At 41.4% G+C, this 27,470-nt stretch overlaps 1 protein-coding gene across 12 annotated transcripts in view; it reads right to left on the bottom strand.

Moving 5' to 3' along the window:
• The window catches only part of EBF1 (EBF transcription factor 1), a 268,667-nt gene that overhangs the window by 99,355 nt on the left and 141,842 nt on the right, over positions 1 to 27,470 (bottom strand). The gene's annotated exons all lie outside the window — the stretch shown is intronic.

Raw genomic sequence — 27,470 nt, 5'->3', positions numbered from 1 at the left:
AGGTTTTGATTTAATACAAAAATACTGAAAATGTTCCATACAGTTGAAATCTCCCTCCTAGGATTAAACCAAGTTTGTCCATAAAATTAATGCTCAAACAGTGGTTAATGGAACCCAAATCCCTGAGAGAAGGGGAAAGCCTTGGTCAAAGGAATGACTTCATGGAAAAATGAAATGTTTTTGATGCAGTTTATTTCCTGACCATACACAGTTCACTGAAGTAGCTATATGACCCTGACATATATCTCTAAGAGAAGACATTGCCTTTTACGAAGCCAAAGAAAAAAGCAAACATTTCACTGAAAATATTTCCTTCAGTGTTATGCATCAGTGGACTATAAACTCATAAAGACAAGTCAATGAATAATAGTGGGTCTGAGATTCCAGGCTTCCTCCCTGAAAGCCAAAGTTTATCAGCCTTTTGTCCAAGATAAACTACAGACTAAGGTCTACTAAAGCTCAGTCGTGCAAAGTTTAATCCTACAGCAAGCTAAAGCCCAGTGTAACCAGACAGGGCAGCATTACACGTGCAATAACCATCAGTGACTAAGCAGATGTTCCTCTGCCCTGTTCCCACATACAGGAGTGGAGTAGGGAACAGTTTGATCCTGTTTTACTTGAAATCTGAATGTTAACTTTTGCAAGCAGCCCTCTTTTAGCACCCAAGCTGAATGCTGGGTCAGCACAATTTGCACAGATTGTCACCAAGAAAGGCAACACCGCAGGGTAAACAACTTCAGAAAATCCCTTTTTGATGAGCAGCATTCTTTGCCCTGCTCTAGTTGTGATGCTGCCCTTCAACAAGGCAAGTTTTCCTGCTTGTTCCTCTATGTCAAGGAAATTGTACATGGCAAATAGCTGCAACGATAAACCGAAACTACGAGGGACTGTTTTCATTAAAGAAATGCAATGTAATGAGGAGGATTATCAAATGTGATGCTTGGGATTATCAAGGACTAGATCTCCTGGCCCAGGAAGTCTCTTCTAGACCTGAGCTTCTAAATAAAAGCAAGCAATCCACATAAAATAAACATCCACAGCAGGGGTTTGGAGGCAATGTTTGTTTAAAGGAAAGAGCAGTGCAAGTCATTGCATTTCTCAATCAAGCAGGTTCTGATATTCAATAATGGAAAGGTGGTGCTATTTGCTGTACATGTGCCTTTTTAGCTGCTAATGGCCAGCTGTGACAGCCTGACTCAGATTGTGTAGAAGGAGCTGTCAGCACAAATCTTGGCATCTCGGATCCAGACAACTGCTTGCCACCAGGCAATGGTTTGTACTTGTGCCAGAATGGATTTTGAGAGACAAGCAAATAGGGCATTAATTCCGCCAAAGAAAAACGAAAAGTGGGGAGAGTTGGGGATCTTGCACTTCAGATGATGGCTGTCCTGTCAACAGCTCGTCACTTAGCTCACGAGCTATGAAGGGCACAGACATCAGATCCCTCTTGCCCTAAGCTGGCCCTGTCTCGCGAAACCCTGGCAGGATTCGGAGACCACCCCTCCACACGAGATTGCTCGCTGAAATAAAAAGCCTGGCCATCTGTTCAGAGGCAAAGACATCTCTGTCAGCTGGTGCCTACAGCCTCGAACAGGCCCTTATGTGGCAAAACCTCTCAGAGCCACTCACTCTTTGGGGAGAAGCTGGCGCTGCCCTGGGCTTACCGCGGGATTTTGGCCGCTTCGCCGAGGACTGAGTCCAGCAGCTGCCCACCCGGTCTGCCACAGCCCCAGAGCAGCACCCCAGGCCCTGAGGGGATCTGGGGCATGGAAAAGTTAAAAATAACTAAAAATTCCTGGTTTGTATTCGCACAGCACACAAATAACTGGCAATGAGGGTTGGTGGGTTGATTAAGGGTTCCCCAAAAAAATGGAGGACTCTTTGTGAAGCTCTGTGGAGAAACACTGGGCCTTCCCTCCCCTTACAAGCTCTGAATTCATGTCAACTCAAAGGCTTGGAAAGTCACTCTGAAATACAAGAGTTTGCTTTTTGAGGTCTGCAAAACTCTAACACAAAGTTTCGCAGTCTAACTCCATTTGCACTGTGCTATAACCCCCAAAGGCTACAGAAGTTTCACCAAAATAAACTGCAGAAGAAATGAAGCTCATCTGCTTAAACCTACCAAAAAACCTCAGGCAAGAAAGCAAGCAAACAAAACTTCTTCTGAATTAAACCAACTCCAGAAAAAAATTAACTTGCAAAAATAACAGCATTTTCAGAGGAACGCAAAGCTTACACAGCCAAGTTCACACACTGCATGTTAAGCAAAAAAAAATCACCAGTTTACAGAACACATTCTGCCAAGTGCCATATTTTAATTCTACTGAAAAACAAAACAAACGACGGGGCTGCACTTTGTTTGGGAACACACCAGGGGTGGAGTCCCCCCAGCCACACAAAGCATCCCACACTCATCCAGGCAAGAGCTGAGCAGCTCCTGGGCTGGCACCACACCTGGCTGCTGAACCCCCACCTTGGCAGCAAGGAGGAGGAGAGCAGATTAAGAGAAGAGTAGAGCAGAGCAGTTTGATTCATGGGCCTCAGCCCAGGCTCCTGGTTCCTGCTTTAAACCGATTGTTCAGGTGCCTTCATCACCTCAAGCCCCATCCTGCCAGCATTGCTCATTAGCAACACTTCACTCTGCAAATATTTCAGATTTGGATTGACAGCACTGGTCCAGGAGAAGTGCCAACAGAGCTGAGCGCTTTGTAAGCATAAACCTCCATCCCCATTTGCTCACATCGAGCTTCTTCACAGTGGGTTATTTTTTTTTTTCAGTTCTAACTTTCCCCGCATTTGGCAGGACTGTGTACTATTAATGCTAACCACAGAGGATATATAGCATTAATACTCACTACTGGGGTCTGAAATTCATTTCCAAGATGAAAAAAAAAATGTGCAAAACACAGGAGTGTCAATAAAATCTTCAAGTCTCTCTCCAAACTTATGTGACTGCTGAACACCCGCTCTTCTGCCACACAGGAGCCAGTCATCAATTATCCTTATTGCTACCATTGAAGGTTCGGGGGTTTTTTCATGAATCAACCAAAACATATTTTCTGACTCCCTTCCTGACTACTACCATCCCTGGTGTGAAGAGCATTTGTGCATGTGGAGCAGAGAAACATAATCCAGCTCCATGCAAGTCAGCTCAGGTCCAGGAACAAAAACTTGCATTGGTATTAAACCAGAGAATTCCATGTGTCACCTTTACCCCACAGAGACATGGCTGGAGTGTAAGGAAGGGAACTTTCGGGGAAAACAATTTTAGATTATATTCAGATGTCCTACGATGCTGCTCAGGGCAGGCTGCAAAAACTGCTGAGGTAGTGACGTTGCTGAGTAGTTAATCTGTGCCATGCATGCACTACAAATCTCTGAGTAACTGCAAGGTCCGGTGTAGAAATGCATCCTCTGGTTAAATACAAACCCCTGGGCTGAACCAGGCCCCAAACTAACATGAACTTCTTTTGGCCAGGCAAAAGCCCTAAAAAATGTGCTATTGGTTGTTAGGAATGTTCTTTTCTCACAATTCAATAGAAATTCTTTTTTTGGAGATGAAGTAGTGGGATTTTTCCTAACAAAACTGCTGCATTTCCAAAAAGATGTTGGTGCCAGTAGGACGGTGCTCTCACCCTCTGCTAGGGAGGAACTCTACCCCAGGCCTGGTTCCTACTGTTATTCCAGCTCCTGAAACCAGCTCTGCCCTCACTCCTGCCCCATCCATCCTCTGATTCACCGTGTTCCACTGATGGATCTGGTGAGCACAAGACCAGCTGGAGGTCACTCCACTTGTTTCAAATACTCCCTGCCACTCCCTGCTGGCCTCATTTTCTATCACACACCAAACCCTTTGGGTTTGTGCAACACCTTCCCCAGCAGCATCCCGCTCTTTGCCACTACCACAGGGATTTAAATTAAACCCATGGCAGAAATGGAAATCCAAGTAATGAAGATGTAAGAGGATTTTGCCTTCCTGCTTTTCTTGCCACTACAAATTAATACTCATGTTTATTAAAAAAAACTGAAGAATTAAATTAAAGAAAGCTAGTTCTGACATGATCTACGTTGGCTCTTCTGTCACTCCCCTGAAGGAAATTTAAAGGAACTCAAACACGAAGGCTTAGCAGTAGGATTTTCTTGCCATTGCCACAATAAATATGTCTGTGGAAGGAGGAAAAAAAATAGTTGGAAAGAAGACCTGCTGCATTCCTGATGCTGAAGAAAAGCTTGTTTGTTCCTGATACATTGGAGAAGTTGTTCAAGAACAGTTCCTGCATGTGAAAATACGACAGCTGTCATGGTGCCAAGGTCAGCCAGACCAGTGGCTATCCAGCGTGAGTGCTGGTTATACAGCTCAGACCTGGCTAGGGCAAACAAAACTGACAAAACACACCTTTTCTGTGGTGTAAACACATCTGATAGAAAAAGAGCAACTTCAGACTGCTGGATGAAACACAGCAGCACGTATATGTGGGTTTGTAAAATTAGTAAAACCAAAATACACAGGGCCAAGGCAATAATTAGCAACTTTCCATCAGATAAAAGGATTGCATGCCCATTCTGTACGGCACACCAATTCAGCAGAGTACTAAATATGTGCATAAATTTAAATACACAAGCAGTACTGGTGGAGACAAAGGTACCACTCACATCCTTGAGCATGTCCAGCTCTGCTGTCAGCCTGGTGATGCTACAAAAACAGTGTCTCACACAACCCCTGATGGGTATTTTGGCTCTGGTGAAAACTTGGCATAGCTGGAGGAACCAAATCCAGTACAGGGGTGAGCCCAGAGGTCACCAAGGTTGGCAGTGCACTCACTGCCACTGCTTTGTTTGCTCCTGCAGGGTTTTCTCTGCACTTTTCACACACACCTCTCTTTGTCAATCTATAACTTCTCCTACAAGTCCTGGTAACTTGATTTACTCAGTAATCTGTTGCTAAAATAAAATATAGAGAAAATGCTACTTTATTTGAAAAAGTAAATAATAAAAAGGTAGAGAGAGTAGGTTTAGATTAGATAAGAGCAGAAACTTCTTCCCTGTGAGGGTGGTGAGGCCCTGGCACAGAGTGCCCAGAGAAGCTGTGGCTGCCCCATTCCTGGAATTGTCCAAGGCCAGGCTGGACAGGGCTTGGAGCAACCTGGGATGGTGGAAGATGTCCCTGCCCATGGCAGGAGTTTGGAATGAGATGAGCTTTAAGATCTCCTCCAACCCAAACCATTCTATGACTCTAGGATTCCATGAAATGTCCCTTTAGAACCTTCAGAAGGACAAAGTTAATTTTTTCCCTTTCAAGTTGACTCTTCCTATTATTCCTAAAACTCCTATTTTAAAATTGCAAAAGTCCAAACATTGAAAAACTTAGGCTTAAATAAAGCTTTTTTATATTCTTGAAGAATAATTTCTTTAATTTTCCAACATTTTAAAACTTCACTTGAAGATTGTTTTTTGGTTTTTTGTTTTGTTTTTTTTTTTTTTCCTGCAGGCCTTTTCACATACAGCTCCCTGATCATGTCAGGGAGCCTATTCACAAAAGAATAATTGATAATTACAGTGATGTTTACCAACATGAGGCTGAGCATGGAAATCAAATATAGGCATGGAGAAAACCTCCTATTACCCACATGTTCACAGCTGGATTTTACTTGCCTCTTTAGTCAATAAACAGCAGTAGCTACCTTTTGTGGCATTTTACAACAAGAAATTTATTCTGCAGAAGAGAAATTAAACACCAGATACAGCCATCTAACTCTCTTCTAAACATAACCTCTTGAGTTATCAAACATCCTAATTAGGAAAAAAAATCCCAAATCTGTTTTCTCTGGATTCAGTGCTCTTACTGATTTTAAATGGAAGCCAAATCAGACATGCATTTTTCATTTATGGGATGCTAAGCAATTCACTGGTTTACAAAACGAACAAATACCAAAACTAAAGGCATGGAAAATTATTTCCTTTACTAGAAAACATATATCTTCCTCCTGAGCTGCTGAAAAGGTCCAAGAAAAGCAATGTGATGCAGAGAATAAAACTCAGGCAGGCAGAGCCTGTAGACTGAAATTTTTCAGGCAGTGTCACAATAACAGAAACATAATAATAATAATAATAATAATAATAATAATAATAATAATAATAATAATAATAATAATAATAATAATAGTTTTGTGAGCTTGCTGTTGCTACCAGAGCTCCAGCACTGCCAGGGTTTGCTGTTATCAATACAGTAAATATTCATCTCAGCACAGCAAACAGCTGAGGAGGCATCCACGCAATCACCAAATTAGAAGGCAGGACCACCCAAACCAGCCTTAAATTACCCATTGCTCATTTCAGCAAGTGCTCCCAGTCACTTTTCCTTAGGTCTGTGTGTTCTGCACAGCGAAGCACAGCATATCAATTTTTCATCTTGCATTTTCGGGACTCCTCTAGCTCCCTGATACCGAGTTATAATGCATCACAGAAATTTAGAGTAGTTTGGGAAATTGTGTTTGGCATTTTCTCCTGTGAATGAGTTAAAATCCCAGAGTGACTGTTTTGGTTTCTTTTCCCAGACTTTTAATAAGAAAAGAAAGAGATAACACCATTGAAAAACAACATCACAAAACAGAATTAAGAACAGTCCAGAGGCAGATTTGAATGCTCAGTTTTTGTAATTTAATTTTGCCCCTAGGTCTCACGTTTTAATATTTTTTTTTTCCTTTCAAGTAAAGAAAATCTGAATTTTCCTATATCTCCTTACTAGTGCCCAGCTCCAGTATCTAAAATTTTTATTACACTTGAACTGCAGCTACCTTTCTATCACAAACAAAAAAAAAGTTGGAAGGAGTTTATGCCATCTGTGTACCGGGGATACACAGGGTATTTGGTTGATGACAACCATTGTGAATAGTAAAACAGTAACAATAAAAAGCTAATTAATTTGCTTCAGTTTAACCACTTTTCCCTTCAGTCTCTCCTTATTTCGCTCCCATTTCACACCTCAAATGCTAGGGCATAAAAGCGAGTTAACTATTTTTAATTTTGACTGAAGACATTAGACTTCAGTCACTGGAAAAAACGACAAACCAGCCCTGTGGTCTGTCATAGTTCACACAATGCCAGTGAATTAGCAGCCCTGCCAGAGTCATACTTTAGCAGAAAGAGCCTCTGTTCAGTGTAAGTGCTGACAGATAACAGCAGTGCTGTTATTGCAATACGATAGCAGCCTTTGCTTCCCTGCTTCTTCAAGGTAAACTCCTGTAACTTTAGCATGGGCACCAAAAAGCAGCAGAGGTATCAGACAGGGGATGTTGGAGAGCAGGGCTAATCCAGCCCTCTGAAGCTGCTTTTCTCACAGCAAACATGAGGCCCTAAAATGTTTCACCCTGAGCTGGGGGTGCTGATGATGTATTTTTTTCACCAGCTTACTGAGAAAGTTAAAAAGATTCACCTGGTAAATATTTCACGTGTAGAAAACACATTTCCCACCTTTCCCTGGACCAGGCATGTGTAAATCCCCTGCATGTAAAAGTGTGGGCAATCTGCCTGTACATACAATAATTAATGATTCCTCAAATAACCTGACCCCAAGAATATCTTTAAGTAACATTGGCACATGGGTGCCATCACCCAAACCTGCAAAACCCAGAGGCTGAGGCCATTTAAGGGACAGGTGGGTGCAGAAAAAGTTCTGCACAATCAGAAGATGAAGTGTTACTCAAACCCCATCTGAACAGAAGCATCCTCAAACATTTAACACCAGGTGTAGTCATGATCTTACAACAGTGAAATCCCCTGAGACCTGGCTCAGAATCTGCTTCATTTTCTCCTCAAGATGTCTTTTATAAGTGGAAGATGCTTTAGGTTAAAAAAAAAAAAATTAAAAAATTAAAAAGGGGCAGGAGGTCTGCTTAGACTGATATAGAAATTATTTTTGACCAGATTTATGTGTAGGACTGATGGCTTGAAGAGAGAGAAACAACCAAGGTGTTCTTAGATCTCTGATTTACAATAACCCATAGTATACACCAGTAATGAGTCAGAAGAACATAAAACATCAAGAAAGTGATTATTGAGTAAATTCATGTCTCAAAAACATTAAAAATGCACAAACCAAGGATTTTCCAGAGAAATTAAAGAACTTTTCACAGTGCTCTGTGCCCATGAGATGCTGACTCTGGGCAAGCTCAGGGGTTCTTGGCTACAGCTGCTCCAGTGCCTTGGGATCACTGCCAGCAAGACCTACATTGCAAGACTGGGATTTACTGCTGGGATGACACCCCAGCCTCAGCTTCTGCACCACTAAATCCTCCAGAGAACTGCGACAGTGATGGACAAGTTTAAAATGTGCCTGTAAATCACCTGTTCACACAGTCCTGGGTGGAACTTACCTCACCTGGACCACCTCAGTAATTACAGAGAAGTATTTGGGAAGTGCAATATGGAGAGGGATTGATTGCATTCCCTCCTAAGACAACTTATGCTTCATAGAACACATTAAATGTTTGCTACAGGTAAAGTGGCAGCAGTGAAGGACATTATGTGGGGGAAGGGAAAAAATTAATAACTTTAAGTTATTAAAAGCTAACTTAATAAATCAAAAACTATAATGATCTGGGAACCCAGTCAGTCACTGACAAAGGACAAACTGACAGAGATGCTGCTGGGAGATGGTCCTCTTGAATAAATCCAATTATTAAATGAAATCTTTTAAATAAACTAGTAGTGGTGAGTCTAGAATTAGCTGTCCAATAAAAAAAATACATGCAAATGTACATTTGTATTTACCCAAGACAAGATCAAGTGCAAAAATATTGTGGAAGAAACGCAAGTGCTGCCTTCAGCTCCTGCCCACAAGCTGGACATTCCATCCAGGGGTTCCCATTGTTTCAGGATATTTAAGAGAATAAAGCCCTCGTTTCCTTTGCAGCAGGGAGCTCTGGCAGTGAGCAGAGGATCCGGAGTGTAGTGGCTATTTTGAGAGCTGGAAGGAAGCAAGAGGCTGCTCTGTGCAAAGGTGGAGGCACTTGGAGCTGTGTGTGTAGTGGTTCAACAACAGAAGACATGCCAGGGGTTCTTGAAGGGGATCAGGAACTGCCTTGAAGTATAAAATGCTGCAGATCTCTGTGTGTGTGTGCACGGGCAAGCAACACACACACTGTAAAATTCACTGAGATTTACCACAAATGGGGAAAAACTAAAAGATGAAGGGGAAAAGAATTTCTGATGTGCTGGTGAAGAGGACCACACTATATGTACTGCTGCAGATGTCATCAATAAATATTGCATATGTCTGCTACCTTTAACATGACATGGAAAGAGCTTAATTAACCTCAGAAATAATGACCTCTGCAGCAAGAATGTAGAAACCAATCGTATCTGCTTATATCACAAGTTTGGATTAAATGCTTCAGAGCTTTTCTTAAAGCAATGAGCCTTGAATATGTAGGAAAAATACTTTTGCTGATGTCCTTTTCTGTGTCAGAGAGATGTGGGAAAGGCATTGTAGGCTGTAGCTGCAAAGTTATCTCTTTCACCAGTTGGGAAAGGTGATCCAGCTAACAAGAATATTTTCTCCTGCCCTTGAAGCCCACCATCCAGTGAGGGTACTAAAGCTGAAGGACAAAACCCCAAAACTCGGGTAGAATTCAGATCAGGATGCTAGTGACAAGTTAGAACCAGAGCAAGGCAAAGACATGAGTCGGCATTTGTAGAATAAATCATGGTTATGGCACTGTGTACTTCGTTGGTGGGAACTGTGAAAAACAGCACATTTAGAGGGAGCTCAACAGACCAAAAGCATTGTAAGGGCAGAGGCACAGCATTAAACACCTGACAGAGGGGAATAGGGAACAGCTACAGACAACTTCCATGGTGTTAAAACACAGACAAGACTTGGGATCTCCCCTGTATTCATGGATGCCTGGCTGTGTCCCAGATGCCCTTCTGTGTGAAAGCAGGGATGAGACCTGTGATCAGTCGGATTTACACCCACAAAACACAGCACATGAGGGTCTACAAAGTACTAGATAAATACTTCAGAATTATGACTTTTCTGTGTCGCTGCAGAGGACAGCATCGGCGATGGAAACTTTACAATAAACAGTTAAGAAACCTTGCCAAGTATCCAGGGCAAAAAGATAAAAGTTCATCTACATCTTAGCAATGAAAGTTACAATTGAATGGATTAGGAAGTACTGAACAACACTAAACAAATCTAACTATTTTATGTTCTATTGTACTTCTTCTGAGAGCAATTGTGCTGGACATCAGGAACAATTTCGTCACTACAAGGGTGGCAAAGATCTGGAAAGAGATGCCCAGGGAGGTGGTGGAGTTCCCACCCCTGGAGCTGTCCAAGAAATGACTGGATGTGACATTCAGTGGTTTAGTTGACACCATGGTAGTCAGACAAAGGTTGGATTAATGATTTTGGAGGTATTTTCCAACTTTAGTGGTTCTATGATTCTAAGTTTTACATCTCTGCTTAATCTCCAAATAAAAATTAAGATCAAGTTTGAAGAAATACTGTGCAGTGCCAGTGACAAACTCATCAGCAGACACGTGTTAGACAACATGCTAAAATATCCTCACATCAACTTGTCAACAATTACCACCAACTAACAGACAACCCTGACAATATAATGCTCAGGGCTTGACTGAAAATACAGTTAAATGTACACTATCACATACAAATTGCATGTGGCTTTGAGTCTATTCAATGAAATCATATTACTCCGAGTTGGGAAGTATGGATCATTCTGATTACAACTGAATGACAAAGTTTCTATCTGCTAAGATTTCTTCCACTGCACAGAATAACTGCAACAAGCACAAAATGACTGCACTGCTCCTGCAGGGAAGCCTCTCTGCCAGCCTGGAGCTGCAGCACTGCCTGTCTACAGCCAGCTTTACCCTTGGCATCTGCTGAGTCCTCCACCAACTTTTCACACAAAGTCCATGGATATAAAGAGGCAGGTTTGGCTCACTGTGTTTAAGAGAGCGTGAAGATCGCTTCATCTTAAAGATTCCCGACACTCAGTAGAAGCAGCTACCTGGAACTTGCAAGGACATTGAGGAGAACACTTTCATCCTTGCAGAAAGCGTCTTGGGACTTGTTAAGACTACAGGTGGTCAGACACTTGACTTTGTGTCTCTCCTGAAAGACGGCACCTCCAGCAAGGCGGCACTCCCTGGTGTGACACCTCTTCAGCAGCATCTGAAAGGGAAGCCAGCCTCCCACTGAGCCACCAAACGCTGCTTCCCACACTTGTGAGGCTTTTCCTTAGAGGACTCTTCTTTGAAATTAAAAAATTGTCAGTTTAGTGATGCAGTGCCAATAACTCCATGCGCTGTTACTTTTGTATATCCTGCTTTAAAAACTGGGTTTCATTACATAACAGGTTACAGCAAAGTGATGTCCCACAAGTTTTAAATTGAGATTTCTAATTTTTTTTTTTGCACCTGCACATGGTTTCCCTGATCTCCATCCAGTCATTTAGAAGGCACATTCTAATGTTCACCTACATGTCACTTTGAAAGCAAGAGATAGATACATTCTGTATTCCTTGGTAACAGTTTTTATATTATTTTTTAAATTACACGTCCAAAGATCACAAAATAATGGGAAAAATAAGTTTTTTCTTTTTTATTTTTTCAAAGGAATCTTTGTATCAAATTGTAGGCAATAATGTATTTGAGATACATAAACCAAGAATGGAAGTGGAGCTGGCAGAACACCCACAGAACACCCTTGCCTTCATTCTAAAGAGACTTATGCTTTCAAGGTGTCCAGGCAGAAAATCTTCTGGAATTTTAAATATGTTAATAGCTCAAAGTAATGACGACTCCAAGCCAAAACCCCAAATTGGAAAGTTCCTGAGCCCCAAGCAACATTGACTCTGCAGCAGTGAAAGACTGAAACAAATTCAGATGGGAACACGTACACCTTTTGTGAAGTTCTCACCTGAGGTTGGCATCTGACCAGAAATAACCAGTTCAGACCCCATCTCCGAGACCTGAGCTCAGGACCAAGAAGTCTTCAGAATAAACTGAAAATGTCTTCCTGAAGTGCAAGAGAGGCTGGTTTCTCTCATGTCTGTTCCCAAACTCTCCCACCCATTATCTCTTAAAGGACATTGGCAAATGGCACCCCTTAGGCTCTATAAATCTGTATAGAAGGAACGGCATAATTTTTCTCCCATCACGAACCTTCCAGTCTAATATTTGACAGCCTAGATCAGGTGCTGTCCAAACATTTATTAAAACATTTTAAATGATGAATATATCCAATTATTACTATTAATGCAGCTAATACTGACTAATGAGGGGGAAACACACTAGCTTGTGTCCCGCAATTCATTACCCCTGCCTTGTCAACAATTCAAAGCCCAAAACCTAATCATCCATACCGGGCCCTGTTATATTTCACACGTCACATTTAATAAGTCACTCAGTGCCTATAAATTAATGTAACATGTCGGCGTTTATGAGCGTGGCTTTGTCGCTGTTAACAAATGATGTGCTGGCCTGGTCTGCTGCAGCTCAGCAGTGACGAATGATGGAGGATGATTTCTCTCCAAACTATAAACTGCACACTGGGGACCACAGCCACACGTGGGCATGTGTGTGCAAACCCATGCTGGGTGTGGGAATGGCATAGAATATACAAAATTAGGTACCTGTTACAGGTATATTGCATACATTTTAATGTAGTAAATATTTTTCAGTCCAGTCATTACATTTTATCAGCACACATCATAACTAGTCAGACACATACAGAGATGAATACAAGTTGCCACACAGTGTTACAGGGAAGTATAAACAGCTCTTCAGCAAGTTTATCAAAAACACATCTCCTGAGTGTATCATGTTACAATTTCACTCGCACCACTTTAAGCCAACCAAGTTTATAGATACTATCATTTATAACAACACAACACACAGGTGGGGCCAGATCTTGGGTTTGATTTACAGTTCATCTGAACACCTGTAATATTTCCATTCTTAGTGCTTCCCCAGCCAATCACAGCTTGAAACAGAAATGAAACACCACAGAGTTGTATTGCAGAATGTGATGTTAAACTGCAGATGACTGGCACAGCACCAATACTTCCTTTACTACTTCTTGAGCAAAACTGATTTTTTTAAACAATATGAATAAAGCATAACTTAAAGTAACAGAGTATATTAAAAATGTACATGTGATATACATGCACTTTTTAAAACCCTTCCTCCAATTTTCCTGAAAAAACTGTAAGCACTGGAAAGCAACAGAGAAAATGTTGTCATCTTTTGGTTACTTTGGTCACAGCTGTGGCAGGTTCAGGATTGAGGAAAGACATCTGGATCTATACACGACTGCATTAAGAACTATGTGCAGTAATAAAACTGCATGTTGCAAATGCACACTGTAGCCAGGAGGGAAGTTGTCACTGGAACCAGCTTTTATGGACATAAACAGGTTTGTCAACAGCAGAGGAAGAAGACAGATAAGGACAGGACCCCTGACAGTTGAGCTCCTCACCCCTTGGAAATCTGACTCTTACCAAAGCACAAACCAGGACCCTCGTTTTTGTTTTATAACAAAGCTTTCCTGATAGTAAGGCCAGTTTTGCCCATATGGGCTCTTTTAAAGTGTTGTATTCCATTACAGGGACAGATTCCTTATGAAACAGAGCATCCTGGAATACACACAATAATGCATTGGTGATGAGCTCACAGCCAGCCTGGGAGAGACAGATTTGACTGAATTCTCTGGATGCTTTTATTGCCTCTGTTGGGAAATGACAGTCTGTAAAAAAGGAAGATTTGTGGGAAAGGATCATGTCTGAAGGTCTGCCAGCACAAAAAACATTCTTAGAGAAAAACCTCTAGTGTGACAAAACATCATCTTGAGAAAATTTGTAAGTGAAAGCTCTTCACTTAATCTCAGCAGCCATGACTCAATGCTTCCATGTCCTACTAAAGCAACAATCCTTAAGAGCAGTGCAGCAGAAAGTCACACTTATTTTCCAAAATCAATCCACCTTGGAAGGGCCATCCCATGGTTACAGTACTAGAGCAGGACACAGAAGACCTACATTCCTTTCTGTGCTTGGTACACTTTGGAAGCCACCAAGTTGCTTTCAGGCTGCTAAAGTTGCAATTAAACCCTCTTAAAAGTCCTATTGCACGTTTTACTGTATCCTTAGAAGTCAAAACACCTTTAAAAATCTACCTTTAAATCTCTCTGTCTTCTTTTCCCATCTTTAAAATAGGGATCATGACACTTCTCTAGCACACAGGTACCGTACAGATAGATAAAGACAAAGACACTTTCTAAAAGGTGTCACACACATCTAGGATTCTCTCATGTATTGTTGGCATAAAAAAAAATCTTAGATATTTTTAAAGACTTCTGATATATAAAGGGGAAACGATGTAGGATTTCATAGACTTTAAATGTCTCTAAGAAAATTATTCTGTATAGGCTAGATCAGTGAAAGAACCACACTTACCAATTTGTTTTTCTAGGTCGTGTATAGGATTTTTTTAGCACTTGATAGCTTTAGAGCAATAGAGATGGTTAAATTCTATTGAAAGGCTTGAGCACCACTGCTCCTGCACTCTACACACTTCTTGTTGAAGGAAACTATTTGGGAGTACAGTCTGAGATCAGCCACGACAGCAAAGACCAGTTCACCAGTTAAGGCTCAGTGACACCTCAGTGTCCTCACAGCCCATCATTTGCAAAATGCTAGAGATCATAAAGGCTCTAAAAACCCAGGACCACATATTTTAACAATTTCACTGCAGAAAATGTATTTAGTAATTGCCTAATAAAACGTGTCATTTTCTCTAAAAGCAATATTGTATTTCTAGCATCTAACACAGAAATTATGTGGTGCAAACCCTTCTTCCAAGTAACTCCATGACAACACCTATGCAAGCAGAAGCTGGGACCACTATTCCTGACTAAAACCAAATTATTAGAGCAGTGAAGCCCAAATAAACAGCATCACCATAATCAAATAATGTCAGCTGTACAGCACCCCCAGCACCTGGGTTCTTTTAATCCCATTCTCCTCCCTGTCATTCATTTACCATCTTTACTCCTTTCAGTTGAAAATTTTGTGGGGCAGCATGATATGATTTGTATATAAATATTACCTACCAGTTTTCTATACAAAACATATGACAGATAAGAACAAACTTCATAACCTTTTGGGGTTTTTCTTCCTTACATTCCTTAAGCTTTAAATGGGCAGGAAAAGCCAAAAGTAAGCTGAGTGCCAACATGAAAGCTTGGTACTGCTTTCATGCCACAGCAAACACACTTAGCTCTAGAAACTTCTAAAACTCCATGAGATAAGTGGAGATTGCAAAGAATCGACCACACAGGCACTGCTGAGGAAAGCTTTAAAAACGTGAAGTAGAACTACCCTGTTGCAAGGGATTCATGGAAACTTTGAAATCTTGAAAAGGAGAGAAATCTGCATGACAATAACATTGTTTCCTCCTCTGAGGGACCCTTAGGGCTCACAAAATCATACAGAAAAGAACACAGCTCTTTTCAATTCAGTCCATTGTGCAGAACGGTGAATGTCACCAGTTTTATTTTCTAATGATTTAACATAAAGAAAAATAAGGGCTCAGGCAGCGACATAATTTCCTCAAGAATTTATTGTTCACCAAAATGGTTTGTTTTGCTGAAACATTTCTTTTTACTCCATTTTTTTCTAGCTTCGTTCTAGAGCTGCCTTCACCCACACTTTGCTTTGAGAGAGGTTAACTTTCCATTGCCACCTCTTCTGCCACCCACAGCCCCTAGATGTCCCCTGAGCAGTTGATGCTGCACCTGAATCACTGCTAAGGCACCAACCATCTCTTCCTTCTTGCACCACACCTGTCTGGCTCCTCCCTCCCAAAACATCAGGGATCCCTCTGGAGACACACGGGAGCGAAGTACCACCAATACCAGAGTCACTCCTCTGGCAGCCGAGGCAGAATCAAGCCTGAATTCCAGGCTGAGGATCTCCTTTGATCCCTGCTGGGGGAGCAGTGGTGGCCCAAGAGGACAGGAGCATCCCCAGCCTGTCAGCTGAGCAGAGACCAGGAACCACCTCCCTGAGGGAGAGCCAGCTGGAAGAACATCCTTCCTAATCCCTGTGTGAGCAGTGGGATGAGCTGCACTGAAATGAAGGGCTGGAAGCAGATCTCCTTCCCACCAGCAGCAGCTCCAGAGAGACCCTGGCTGGGTGTGCTCTGTGTGATCCTGGATATTCCAGTGCCACCACACACCTCAGCAGCCAACCCTTCCCATGTGCTCTTACTGCACTTCCTCACTACAGCAAGGACACAATTTATCCTCTTTGTGTACCTAGTCCCCACTGTCATCAAGCCGGGTAAGGAAATGCCAATATTCTCCTTTCAGAGAGGAGGAAAACAAGTGAATTCACAAAGACATGCGAGAGTTTTTGATAAAAGAAGGGAAAATATTCCAGTGCATGGCTCTGCTAGTGACAGAAGTTCTACTCCAAGAATTATTTCTTTTAATTAGAAAAGCAGAACAACTAAAAAAAAATTAAAATCTATCTCAGCTTCATTTTCCACCAAAATTAGCACTTGGTTCAGAAAGCAAATAAGGCAAAAACTTAGCAGGCAAAGAAAACTCCAAGTGCATTGTATGTCCAAGCTAAACTGATGCAATTCCACATATTCAACAAAAATAAAGTCAAAAGTAGGTCAGAAAAGCTGACAGAATTAATCACAGAAGAGATGAACAGGAAATTTGATGGAAATAAGATCACTTTTCATTATGAATTCACAGTCAGCACTTAATTGACTACAACAAACTTGAAAATACACTCGATGAATGTCTGCATTAGCTGGACTTCTGAATGTTTGTAGCAGTTAAGATACACAAACTGATCAATAGTGTAAAACAAAGGAGCTCAGGTATGCATGTGTACTCATACATCACTTCAATAAATTACCCTGGGTGCTAACACTGCGGGAAGGGAGGGGGGTGGATTTAGAACAATCATTTTGGGATCAAGAGCTAAATCATTTCAACCACATTTTGATTTCTGCAAAACTCGGCAGGAATTATGAGGCTTAACAGCATCTCAACAATTAGCATATTATAAATACAAAAATGATATATTAAAGCGAGAGGAGAAAAAGGCCAGCATTTTACACCTACAGTAATATAATTCCACTACTTAATGCAAAGTAACAGGCATTAGAGTGTTTGGGATCCTCTTGTATAGTGTTATCTGTTCTATCAGTAAATGAGACTATGTGAACAGTACAACCTATAAATAATTCAAGGCCTGAGATGGCAATTATAGAACCATGCACAACCAGCATGAATATTTTATGAAGGCTAAAACAGCCCTCAGAATGAATCATGGATAGATGAACACACACACATACACACACACTCAGCTGTTGGCCAAGTATTGCTCCCAGACATGGCTTATATCTGGTCCTCACTACATCTAAAAAGAAAATTCCTGAACCCAAAAGTCAGAAGTTACATCTGTATTTTTAGATATTAAGAGATATTAAAAAAATAAATAAAGGGACTGCAGAAGAAAAAAAAATGTTCTGTTGGTGAAAGAAAATGTTTGTTTCCTTTCAAAGATTCTGGTAGGAATTCTAAACAACTTTTTCCTGTGCACAAAATGTGGCTGCCAAAAGCCAACCACGATGTACAAACCAAGGGTCTGCAAGAGCTGTGCAGCACCTTGGTCTGCAAAATCTGCCCCTAAAGAAGGACTTGCCTACATGGAGATATTTTCCAGTAGAGATATACTGGTGTAACTCCCCATATGGGCACTATTATTGCAGCACAAGAGCATTCACAGGGGAGTTAGAGCAGTATAACTACTCCAGCATAATTATACAGGTATAATTATGCCAGTAAATTTCCTTGTGTTAGCAAGCCCAGAGAAAACCTCCCTGTAAGGAGCAGGGAACTGCTGCATCCTGCCCCAGCACACAGCCAGGGGGCCTGCAGAGAAACATCTGGGAGCAGAGATCCCCAAACTCTGCTCCCCAGCCAGGGCACTCAGTGGCACATGAGTAAATTAATAACACACAATGAGAAAAATAATGAATTAATCTTTTACATGTCTATCATGTACACAGTCACATGCATGGGCACCCATACATGCTTTAGATATATTTATACTGTATATAAATATAGCATACATAAATACACATACTTTTATTTATAGGAATTTACATTTTAGAACATGTGTTATAAACACTGTCTGATTAGTCCACAGATCACCTCCTGGAAATGAGGATGTATAATTTCTCCCATTCTCCCACTGGCAGAACTGGAATACAAAGTTAAAACACCACCAGCTATTAAAAGAAACTGGGCTGGAACCTGAGTGACCATCAGATAGCTGTTCTATGCTAAATATAAACATATCTTTGATAGCTTGAAGATTTCTCATGTATAAATACAAATGATGAAACTGGTTTTGGGTGCATGGCAGTCTACATGCATGCATGATAAATAAAGATTAAGACTGAACACAAAAAAAAATACAGAACTACAGAAGAAGCATCAGACATTTCTTAGTAATCTTAATACATTTTGGGGAGTTTTTTTTTTATTTTTGAAGCTCTTATTGGGTCTTTCATTTGCATCTAAAAAAGGCTCTTTTAAGGCTACAATTTAAAGCAATGCCTTGCAGACAGGCTGCCGGGTCCTCCTGCAAGGATGTGCCCATGAATAGGGTCACAGTGTCACAGACAGCACGGGGAGCATGAACTCACCCACCTCACAGCCTTTTCCTGCACGACCCCTATAATTTTGTGGGTTTGGCAAACACAAGGGGCAATTGTGTCAGCCAGGGTCAAGCTGCCATTGTGGGGGGTTTGTGGGCAGGATCAGTATCTGAGGGAGAGGGGTTGTGTCACGCTGGGTCAAGAGTCTGCAATTGTGGGTGCCAATTTGGCGGCTCCGAGGTGGGTTGCAGTTGTTTTCCAGGGAGGGAAGAGATGACCATGCTGGCAGCTCAGGAAGATTCAGGTAGAACAGAATCTGTTTCTAGAAGGTTTGGCAGTGAGAAGAAAGTGAATTTAGTTGATGGAAATGGGGAGATGGCAGAAGGAGACAAAGCATCCAGGAGCTGGAATGGTTTAGGATATCTGTAGGGGAAGATGCAGCTCCAAAGGGATCGGTGCCTTCAACAATGCTGACCACCGTGAGTTCAGTATTTTACTCAGCCAAAAAGGTGTATTTTCTCCAGCAGAAGACAACACCTTGAAAACAATAGACCCCTCAGGACATACACCCATGAGAAGCTGGTGCATCAAGGGGAGGTTTGGCAAGTGGTTTTACACCCTAATTCTGCTTTGTTTGCAACCAGGTCCTAACTCAGCCTTTTTTCTCCCACCTGCCCATGCATTTGGAGATGTTGAATTGTGAGTTAAACTGTGACTCAAACATAATCAAACTCCTGGTATATATGGACCCACCAAGGCAGAACTGTGGAGTTTGGTTTTTCTCATTTAAAGGCAGAAAATTAAAAAAAAACCTATCATGAACAGAAACACATACCTTGAGACCACAGTCCAAAGGAAATACTCTGCTAATTGCAAGGGTGTATTAAAGTCATGAACTAAGTAAACTAATTTGCTCTTGGCCTACTTTCTATACCTCCCAGGTTTCTGTTTAGAACCTCTGTTTAGACATTTCACAATCTAAATCTGGTGAAGTCTGAAAAAGGCCTTCAGAAGAAGGGAGGAAAAAAAAAGCCAGGGAATGGTGCAATAAGCAGCTTTTGAAACTTGATCTGACTTTCTATTAATTTGCAATACAGATTTGATTTCTAACTCTCAAAAATCAGAATGGTTAATCTTTTATTTTCATTATTTTGACATTTCTGTTTACCTTTTAGAAATGCTATCAGAGGCACAATGTGGCATTGGAAAGCTAAATGCTAACACATGGAGTGCTCTATGACTGCAAAAATTTCTCTCATACTTTTGCAAATACCACAGCCAAAATCAACAGCACAAGTTTGATTTTCTTCATCATGAATTGACAGCTTATTTATCTCTAAGGAAGAACTTTCTAAACCCCTTAAGCTTCCAAACAACTAAAGAAGGATTCTGCTGACTGTTCAAAAATTTTTGTGCCTCATAAAATTATAAGCTACATTATTCAATTCCTCATGTGTTCTTTCAAAAAAAAAATAAATAAAGAGGATGTATTATGAATTGCAACAGATTTAATGAAAAAAAAAAGTCAAAAGACTGATCTGCCAAAGAACTTTCTTATTAGGACTTGTTTCATCTGATATTAAACCACAACATCCACATTGTGCATAAAGTTCAGCTAAAAAGTCTTCACGATATCAGCTGATCTTAAGTACATATAGACCTTCAAACACTGGGTCAAGTCTCATTAAAGTCAAAGTTTAACACATGCTTCAGCATGTGCAGAACACGATGGATTTACATTAAATGCTCAATTGCTTTCTTGAATTACAGCCTTAACCACTTCATACTCCAGTGAAGGTGAACATGATCCTCCTCATCAGGCCGGGTAATGCCAGTGCCCTGCTACAGCCCTGAGAGCACAGGCACTGCCAGACTGCCAGAAATGATGGTTCTGGGGCTGCTGGCAGAGAGAGATGGTCCTCAGACACTGTCCTGGAGCCTTGAGAACACAACCCTGGCTGCAGCAAGCCCAGGCTCTGCTGCTGGGCAGCAGCATCTCCCCCAGACGCTGCCTTCCAGTGAGCTGAGGGCTTGTTTGCAGTAGAGACTTTAAATCAATACACAGCAACGAAAGAATCCAGCAATGCTAACAGATCAAGTATTCAAACGTGGAATCCAGGGAACATTTCGCTTGCCAGTAAAACGCCCAGTGTAACTCATTCACCCATGAAAAGAGCTGTGTCTGAAGTCATCTTTATTTACAATGTGTTTGTGCCATGTTTGTTTGGAAGGTGGAGGACGAGTTGGAGTAGGTGGCATCTCTCATAGCTTCCTTTCCACACATGCTGCATTCAGACTCCAAAGGTCTGAGCCTCACAAGGCAGTTACTGAGGAGCACACATTTATTTGCACCAAAAATACATAACGTGCTTGCTGTGAAAGTGGTCTGTTAGCCTGAGCTTGTAAATCACAAATTCCATATGCAAAAAGTGGAGTTACTCTTCTCTAAAACTAGTGTAGCACAGAAATTGGATGATGCGTCACTTTACCTCCACTGCCCAAAAGGTGAAGTGGCTATAAAAATTGCCATTTGACCAAGACTAGGCTACCAGCCCATGTTCTGAGTTTTGCTGAATGTCAAATGGGTCAAAATCTGGAATTTTTGTCTGAATTAGAAGTCTGAAATGTTGATACTTATTTTCATCTTAAATCAAAACAAAAGAATGACACATTATGAAAAACTAGAAATCATACCTGGAATGGCATGACAGAAATACACAATATGGTGAGAAGTCTCTCATTTCCTCAGACAGTCAGCTGGACACTGTGATATATACAATGGCCAAGTGAAACTTGATAACAGGAAAAAAAAACAGACTTCACATTTTCCTGTTTCAAATTCTCAGCCCACCCTCTCCTTGGAGCTAATGGAGAAATCTCAGATAGCAGGAAGGAGCCCACAAGGAAAACATAAAACCTCCTGGAACAGGAGGTGTCTCCAGCCATGTCATACAAAGAATCATATATAACATTTTTATCCACTTATTTTTCTAAAGTAAGAGATCCTTTCCCACCACAAACTGTGCATAAAAATATCACACCATAAAATTAAGCATATTCTAAACCAATGTAATGATGTATTTGATAAAAAAAGCTGTTATCACAAGCACTGCTTCATCCTGAAACTTATATTTTTGTAAGCAATTACATAGAGAAGATGGCTTGTTTCTAGGTTATTCTGCAGAGTGGCTGTCTCAAGAGAGATGAAAGAGCAAAGGTAGGTCTTTCCTGTATATCCCCATCAAGATAATAATGGATGTGATGGGAGAAAGCCTGAAGTGATGTCACTGGAGGCAGAGTGCACACAGTGCTACAGGGGCTCCGTAATGGAGCAGGAGAGACGAGCCACAAACATGAGAGAGGGAAAATCCTGATGAAACAATAGTGAAATGGAAATTCAGTTGCAATAGAAGCTTTTGTTAAACTGGATAAACAGTCCTCAGTAAGGGAACATGAATCATATGAAGGAGCAGGAAAAAAACCAACAGCAACTGAATCTCCAGAAGAATTCCCTACAACTGACTCCTCCATTCAGAGGGTCCTAAACCCAAATTTCCCACTCTTGGGAGCCCATTAAAAATGCCATCCTGTAGGGCCCTTCTAACCTTCCACAAGACAACACACGAGGCATTTTTATAAGTCAGCAGAGGTACTCATTTTTGAGGTCTGTCACAAAGAACAGGAAATGATCTTGCAGCATAAATGGTCATCCAGCAGAGAAAGGAGATTTTGTGTTAAAGTTACACATGCGTGCAAGTAAACCCAGTTCCCTGGGGTAAAGAGACATTACATAACACCCCACTATTTACTAAATGTAATTTCTGTTTTACTGAAATAAATGAAGACAGGTAACTACTGTAACCACAAAATCATAATAATGAACCGGCCAACAGATGGCAGCTGAACCAAATCACCTGATTTAAATAAGATCTGCATTCGCTTCAATCTGGCAAGTTTTGCAAACAGATTTAAGTCAACTGCCAGATAAAAATCAAGCAATTTCAGAGTCATGCTTGCTTGGAATGGATTATAACTTTATTATGAATTATGTCTCTGAACCTGCATGTTTAAAAGAACAAACATTACTACTGTGGCACCAAAGGGGAAAGGGGGAACAAATCACTCTATTTAGTTTTGCTCACCAATGATATCATTAATACAATGAAAATAATGTTCTGTGCATGAATCTGGCTTCTGATGGCAGCACTTCGGTGAGAGACTGAGAAAACACAAAGCAGAAACAGATTCCTCAGGCAGTCAGTGAATATGAATTTAAAAAAAAACACAGGAGAGCTTTCTGGCCTGAGGTTAGAGGCAGAGGTTGGCATTATTTTACATTAGAAACAATTCACATTCAAAACTGTAATTGATAGCAGTGAAGTGTTAGGAAAAGAGACTGTGGTGTTCAGGCAGGCTGACCTGCCAATCAAACTCAACCTTTCTTTGAATGAATAAAAGCTTCATTGCCCTATTATGTGGATCTGGGCAGGCAGCACTAAAGTACCCTGTTTGTCAAGTTTATGTGCACTGCCCCAAGCTACCCAGACACCCATGCTCAATAATAACTTGAAATCATCAGTGATTTTTGATAGGGTTTCTTTTAAAACATTTAGTGTTAATTTTACTAAGTCCCTGGGACTTAAAGAAACAGGAGGGCAATATTTCCACTCTGCTTTGTACAAAGACTGACAGACAATTCTGCTGCTGCTCTAGTTAAGGTAGAGCGAGACTGTTGGCTGGGGTTTTTTTAAAACATCTGTGAAACCATGTAGTCTGAATGCTGCAGGCAACAGCTCCTTATCATTACAGGGAGGAAATGCTTGTCTTGATACTTTTTTTTTTTTTTTTTTTGCCTCTCCTCCAGGCAGGAGAGCTCTTGTAAATAGAACAATTGGCTTTTTGCTAACCATTTGATGGGAGACTTTGGTTTTTCAGGATTCCTTTCCTCTCCCAGTTGCTGCCAGTCCATTATGTTCCTTAGAGCACCAAATCCACTGCTGCTTACATCCTGATGCACTTAGGAGCACTGGAAACAACAGAATTATTTGCTGCAATCAAGTTGGTCTTTCTGTTGCTGAACAGACCCCCTTTAGAGGTCTGTGATCTGCTGAGAGAGGCAGTGAGAGTTCTGTGCTGAACTGGGCCAACACACCTAAAATGCAGAGTGCAGTTTCTCCTCCTGGTGCGGTGAACACCACCTTTAGCCGTGCAAATCCATAGAAAGCTGATCTTTCAGGAGATAGAAGAGAGGATGGGGGAAAGGTCTGTAAGCAGAAGATTCCCAAGCCCAAGAGGATGTTTAAGGACCCTACTGCCCTGCTGCACAATTGTCCTGTTTCTATCCTACAATGCCCTCCCTGCTATCAGAGCTTCTCTCTTACATGGGAAGTGGGTGCGTGGCACTGTGCAAGGTCTGGGTTTCAGTGCACAGAGGAGGACTACACCTCTGTAGCGTCAGGTGACAGGAATTTCGAGGACTGCTGTGACACCTCTGCTCACTGAGGGAAGTGCCAAGAGCTCCTCACTGAATATGAACAGTGACAAGTACTCTCCAGGCAGAGGATCTGCTGCTGCCTGCACAACTCACTTCCCATTGTATTCAATTAACTTGCTTGTCCTCACAGCTTCTGCAGTTTCTTTTTACCTCCTAAACCTCCCCATGAGCAAGTACACAAAGCCAGTATATTCACGTGTCCACATTTGAAGTGTCTTGTAAAGCTGTAACAAAAACTCCTGCTGGGAAATTAGTTTGCTGTGCCCAGATATTCTGGTTGATACATAAATATGATAAACTCCGTATAAATATAAATAACAGCTCCTCCCAGAGCACAAGAACAAAACCAGTGTCATCATGAGAAAGTCACCCTCCAAAGACAGCTCAATCTCAGACCTGATTTAGCAAGCAAAGTTTCTGATTACACTCAGCCCCTGCTTTTCCAGTTCTCTTCACAAGTGATTGAGGGGAAAAGCTACTTTTGTAAGTGATAACTGAATGTTGCAGCAAACACATGGGGAAGTAGTCTGTGGCTAGAAAAAGCAGCAAGGAAATCTCTTAAAATGCTTACAAAACTATTAAAGGAGACATGGAGGAAAAAAAAAAAGTGAAATTAAAAAGAGGAGCTCACCCAGTTTCTGCCTTTTAAACTACTGTCCTTCTTCCTCAGCCTATTGTCTCCTGGGCTTTAAATATCTTCTAAGCTGTTTTTTCAAAAGGGAAGCTCTGTGTACCAGTGATCATACAAGCTGGTTGAAAATAGATTCATCAGGCTTCAAAGGATTATTGTTTGCAAAGAGACAGTACAAACATAACTATTTTGCAGTACAGCTATGACATTATTAACCTACTGTGCAAGGATTTTATTGCCAGATTGGTTCATTTATCAAAAATAAGGGAAATTCAAAGCACCATAAGGAAGGTAACATTTCAGCAGCTTGGCTTTCACTTAATGTCATTAATCTCTCTATTTACACAGGAGGCAAAAGTCTTCGTTTAGTGGTGTCTCAGTTCCACGTAAGAGCCCTGATTCAGTGTCTGAGCTCCAGTACATCAATACTGCACTTGGCAGAGAGGAAATATTAGTATTTCTGCTATGAAATCTTTTTTTTTTTTTTTTTGACTTGTAGGGTCCCTTCCTAAGCTAAGTGCTGGGAGGAAGATGACAGCTGCTGCATGTGAGAAGTGTCTATGTGCAAAAATACAGTGATAACTGGAGAAAAGAAAAAGATACCCAAATACTGCAATATTTGTGTCATTAAAAGAATGAAAACTTTTAATATCTGAGAATTTGTGTCTTCATATCATGGCACCACAAGTAAAAGCAAAGGGTGTGCTTGGGGAGGAAACATCGAACAATGACTGGATTTTTTTTTTTTTTTTTAAAGAAACTGATGGCAAACATCTCAATAATTCATGAAGAAGCAATTGATTTTTTTGGCTGGAAGGACTGGCTCCTTTCGACTTGTCCTCTCCAGAGGAAAAGCTCATTAACACAGAGGTGTGGGGGGCAGGGGGTGTGTGCACATGTGCACATGGATGTTCTCCACACATATACATGCCTGTGCACACACTATTTACGTGCATTTTTTAATCTAACTTTTACAAATCTCACACAAATCAGATAATATGTTTTTATGTCCACACAGACTACAGATACAAACACACCAATACAGTGAAAATAATCTTATGGATTTTCATTACAGAATTCAGTCTTCTCTATTCCAAAAGATTTTCATGAAGACCCTAAATTATAGCCTTTTAATTGACCCACCTCCAAAGCATGCAGAGTGCTGAGATCCCAAGATGCATACAGTATTTTTGCAATATACTATGGGTCAAATTCATTTCAGGTACAACTCCTCTGCAGTGACTAGTTATATCTTTTGAGAATGTTAGCCCCCAGAGTATAGTGACAGCAATTACCCCTATTTTCCTGCAGGAAACATTACAATATATTTGAACACTACTGAAAGCCCTGGAAAATGTGCTTATAGTCATGGCTCCCTCAGAAGCCTAATAATGGAAATTATAATGTCTCCAGTTCAGCCTACTGGGTTTTGACCCCAATGGTCAAGACATCAGAGAAAGGCTTTTTCTTTTTTTTTTTTTTTTCCCTCTTAACCCTCTGGTTTTATCATTGTTTTAAAGATTTTTCAAGAGCTTTCTCAATCAGGAAATGTAGCATGCAGCAGCAGTACTTTGTGATTGGCTGTACTTAATCCCACACAGCCAAGGCACAGAGAAGTTGAACTAAAGCTGGGACTTCTCCTCATGCCTGGATACTGCCAGTTCATGCCCTTGCACATCACATACAGCAGATGTTGCAAAAGGCTGGTGGAAAAGTGGAAAGATACAGAATTTTTCCTAGCCTTAGGCTCCAAGGACACTGCATGGTGTGCAGGGTGGAGGTGATCATTCTCAATGAAGAACCTGCAAACCACCCCTGGTAGTTCGAGCTCCAGCTGTAACTCATATGGGGACAAGAGACTCCAGCACCCTGGATCCATTAATTCAGTGAAATCAATGAATTTGCTCCTCTGTCACTCCCCATTTCACAGTTCCCTCCCCAGCTTCCAATCTCCCTCCCTTGCTCCCTTTCTTCTCCTCTTCCCACCTCACCCTGCACACAGCAGACCCTTTGTGGTGAGATCTCTGCAGAGCATGGGGTGGGCAGGGAGTGACCCTGCAGGGCCCAGGTGTCCCTCGTCCCTGCAGACAGGACTGTGCTGCACCCACCCACCCACCCCACAAAGGGGTGACAGCAGCCCCCAGGCCAGGAGCGCTGGCCAGGGCTCCTCTCCTCCAGAGCTCCAGTGATGCCTCAGCTCCCAGCCCAGCCTCCACCCACACTGAATTCACTTTTACTGGGATATATTCCCTATACTGGGGAGCTGGAACAGCTATTGCTATACAGAATACTCCACAAACCCAAGGGGAAGCTGTGGGTTATTTCTGCTCTCTCCCATGCATGACTGTACCATAGCAAAGAAAAGGCAGCTTCACTCGAGTGTAAACCCTCCTGGAGTATATAATTGTCTAAATTACTTATTTTTAAACAATATCAGGGAACAAGCAACACCTTTGAAAGTTTGAAGTCTAGCAGCATCTTTTAAAACTCAGAAGATAGGGAATTATTTTGGATTTTGCCGACTCTGAATTGCAAACCCAAATGATTAACCTCTCCGCTGGGCTCCCTGTTTCCAGGGGAAACAGCAGAAAGGACGATTTCTATGCTTAAATCTCTAAATCAGATTGCACAGAG

Source organism: Lonchura striata, chromosome 15, assembly GCF_046129695.1.
Source record: "Lonchura striata isolate bLonStr1 chromosome 15, bLonStr1.mat, whole genome shotgun sequence".
NCBI lineage: Eukaryota > Metazoa > Chordata > Aves > Passeriformes > Estrildidae > Lonchura > Lonchura striata.
Note: the sequence above shows the minus strand (reverse complement) of the source record. Positions and strands in the feature narration are given on the sequence as shown.